This window comes from Dermacentor andersoni, chromosome 10 (genome assembly GCF_023375885.2).
Source record: "Dermacentor andersoni chromosome 10, qqDerAnde1_hic_scaffold, whole genome shotgun sequence".
Taxonomy (NCBI): Eukaryota; Metazoa; Arthropoda; class Arachnida; order Ixodida; family Ixodidae; genus Dermacentor; species Dermacentor andersoni.
In genome coordinates this window covers 2,535,001-2,538,546 of record NC_092823.1, presented here as the reverse complement: position 1 = coordinate 2,538,546, position 3,546 = coordinate 2,535,001, and the positions used below count along the sequence as shown (strand labels likewise).

At 55.8% G+C, this 3,546-nt stretch overlaps 1 non-coding gene across 1 annotated transcript; it reads left to right on the top strand.

Moving 5' to 3' along the window:
* Positions 1-497: 497 nt before the first annotated feature.
* On the top strand, positions 498-2,312 carry LOC126519763 (small subunit ribosomal RNA). Its single transcript, XR_007596663.1, has one exon. It is a non-coding gene; the product is annotated as a small subunit ribosomal RNA (ribosomal RNA).
* Positions 2,313-3,546: the final 1,234 nt, after the last annotated feature.

The window sequence follows — 3,546 nt, the reverse complement described above, 5'->3', positions numbered from 1 at the left end:
TGCCCGTCAAGCCTGTCCCCGGTATCGCTCCCGTGAATCCTACAGCTGACGTCTTCAGCCTCATCCGCTTGATGCGTTAGGGGCTCGTTGTGAGACGACGCTTTTTCCACGATATCGAAGTGTGTTCCGCATCGTCCTCGGACGAGTCAAATACGAAAGCGCCGAAGGCGCGGGCGTGACCCGTCGCCATGCGCTTTGCCGTCTCGGCTACGTTGCAAGTGTCGGTCGGTCCACCAGTGCTGCGGGCTCGAGAGAAACCGCAAGCCGCGATCGAGTCGACACAACCGGTCTATCGAGAATGTTGCGGGCTTCTTGCCGCGTGGCGATTCCCGGCCCTGCGGGGAGGGCGCCGTAGCGAGCTCGAACGCCGTCGTCTCGGACTGTGCAAAGTGCTACCCTTTGCGAGAACGAAGCGTGTTGGGGCGCCTGAAGGTGGCCTCGGCATCGCAAAAACGGCGTCCGGCCTGCTTGAAAGGCTGGACGCGCAGTTGAACGATTACCTGGTTGATCCTGCCAGTAATCATATGCTTGTCTCAAAGATTAAGCCATGCATGTCTAAGTACATGCCGAAATAAGGCGAAACCGTGAATGGCTCAATAAATCAGTTATGGTTGCTTAGATCGTTTCTTCCTACTTGGATAACTGTGGCAATTCTAGAGCTAATACATGCAGTGAACCTGAAGCCCTTTGGGCGACGGGTGCTTTTATTAGACCAAGATCGATCGGGTTTCGGCCCGTATTGTGTGGTGACTCTGGATAACTTTGTGCTGATCGCATGGCCACGAGCCGGCGACGTTTCTTTCAAGTGTCTGCCTTATCAACTTTCGATGGTAGGTTACTTGCTTAACATGGTTGTTACGGGTAACGGAGAATCAGGGTTCGATTCCGGAGAGGGAGCCTGAGAAACGGCTACCACATCCAAGGAAGGCAACAGGCGCGCAAATTACCCACTCCCGGCACGGGGAGGTAGTGACGAAAAATAACAATACGGGACTCTTTTGAGGCCCCGTAATTGAAATGAGTACACTCTAAATCCTTTAACGAGGATCAATTGGAGGGCAAGTCTGGTGCCAGCAGCCGCGGTATTTCCAGCTCCAATAGCGTATACTAAAGCTGCTGCGGTTAAAAAGCTCGTAGTTGGATCTCAGTTCCAGACGAGTAGTGCATCTACCCGATGCGACGGCTCGGACTGAACATCATGCCGGTCCTTTCTTGGTGCACTTCATTGTGTGCCTCGAGAAGTCCGGTGCTTTTACTTTGAAAAAATTAGAGTGCTCAACGCAGGCGAGTCGCCTGAATAAACTTGCATGGAATAATAGAACAAGACCTCGTTTCTGTTCTGTTGGTTTTTGGAATACGAGGTAATGATTAAGAGGGACAGACGGGGGCATTCGTATTGCGGCGCCAGAGGTGAAATTCTTGGACCGTCGCAAGACGACCTACTGCGAAAGCATTTGCCAAGAATGTTTTCTTTGATCAAGAACGAAACTCAGAGGTTCGAAGGCTATCAGATACCGCCCTAGTTCTGACCATAAACGATGCCAACCAGCGATCCGCCTGAGTTACTCAAATGACTCGGCGGGCAGCTTCCGGGAAACCAAAGTGTTTGGGTTCCGGGGGAAGTATGGTTGCAAAGCTGAAACTTAAAGGAATTGACGGAAGGGCACCACCAGGAGTGGAGCCTGCGGCTTAATTTGACTCAACACGGGAAAACTTACCCGGCCCGGACACTGGGAGGATTGACAGATTGAGAGCTCTTTCTTGATTCGGTGGATGGTGGTGCATGGCCGTTCTTAGTTGGTGGAGCGATTTGTCTGGTTAATTCCGATAACGAACGAGACTCTAGCCTATTAAATAGGTGCGGGGTTCCCAGCACCTTACAACCTTCTTAGAGGGACAAGCGGCTCCTAGCCGCACGAAACAGAGCAATAACAGGTCTGTGATGCCCTTAGATGTCCGGGGCCGCACGCGCGCTACACTGAAGGAAGCAGCGTGTCTTTATCCCTGTCTGAAAAGACTGGGTAACCCGTGGAACTTCTTTGGTGATTGGGATAGGGGCTTGCAATTGTTCCCCTTGAACGAGGAATTTCCTGTAAGCGCGAGTCATAAGCTCGCGTTGATTACGTCCCTGCCCTTTGTACACACCGCCCGTCGCTACTACCGATTGAATGATTTAGTGAGGTCTTCGGACCGATCTCCGGCGCGGCCTTTCGGTTGCGCCGGTCTGTTGGAAAGAGGACCAAACTTGATCATTTAGAGGAAGTAAAAGTCGTAACAAGGTTTCCGTAGGTGAACCTGCGGAAGGATCATTACCGGATTGTGAAGGGTGGCGAGCGCCAATGTTTCTACCCCGTGTGGGTGAAGTAGCTCGCTGCGCCCGACGCTTTCCGCCGCTGGCCCCGCTTGGACGCGGGGACGGCTATACCCGAACATGCCGGGGACTGCCTGAATTTTGAGGGGCGCCACGTGCCAAATTTGTTGCGCCCAGTGGACGCCGGCTGCAACCTTGGACGGTTGGCTTGGCCGCGCCCGCGGGTAGAAACGGCGTAACGCACGCTGGGTGGGCTTTCTGTCCGCTTCGGCGCTCTTGCACCGAATGGGAGTAAGACGACCCGACCTGCTGCTTTGCCCAGTACGAGGGGAACGGCGAAGCGTGCGGTCGGTCAAGGAACTGACGGTCGAGAGCTAATGCCGCTGCCGCTTAGTACACACGGAACCGTGGTGCGAGCGCTCTCCCGTCCTCCGCGGCAAACGCTGCCGAGTCTGAAAAGGCTGGCGGCTGCCGGTCGCTTCCTGCGGCGAGTATGGAGTAACGACCCGACTTTGTTGCCGCCCAAGTACTAAAGGAACGGTGTGGCGCTCGGTCGGTCATGGAACTGTCGGTATGAGGGTGCGGCTGCCAAGTACGGAAGGAACCGTGGCCTAAAGTGCTCTCCCGTCCTCCGCGGCAAATGCCACCGAGTCCGAAAGGGCCGGAGGCTGCCGGTCGGCTCCTGCTCGTGACGCGCGAGGTGTCGAGATCGCGGTTTAATGCGACGACGTCTGCAGGCTATTCGCCCGCCGCCGAGGGAAAGGCGGCGTTGCTGCGAAGTACCGAAGCAAACGCGGCTTTGCTACGTCGGAAGCGTTCTGCGGTTAGCGGACTTGTGCGCTTTGGGAAGCCGCCGCACGTCGAAAGAGGAGGTACGGACAGACGAGGGACTGTAGTCCCGGATTCGAGCGCACTTGCGGCCAGGCCCTTGCTGGCTTGGTCTTCCGCCTCAAGTAGACTTGTGGTTCCGGCGCAGGGAGCCGTCCCTGGCACTGGCCGAGTGGTTTTGAAGAGCTGCGCGAGTACGCGCGCCGGGCTGTTGTCTTTCGTCTCAAGTAGGCTGTTGGAACAGCAGCGGTTCTGCTGCGGCGATCTGCCGATGCGAAAGTGTGTGTGTGTTTGAGGCCCTTCAATGAACCTACTGCTGACTGAAGCGAAGCACGTCGATGGGGGTGAAACCCTGCCCGTGGCCGCGTAGCCGTTAAAGACTCCACAGCGGCTTAGCCCTACTCATG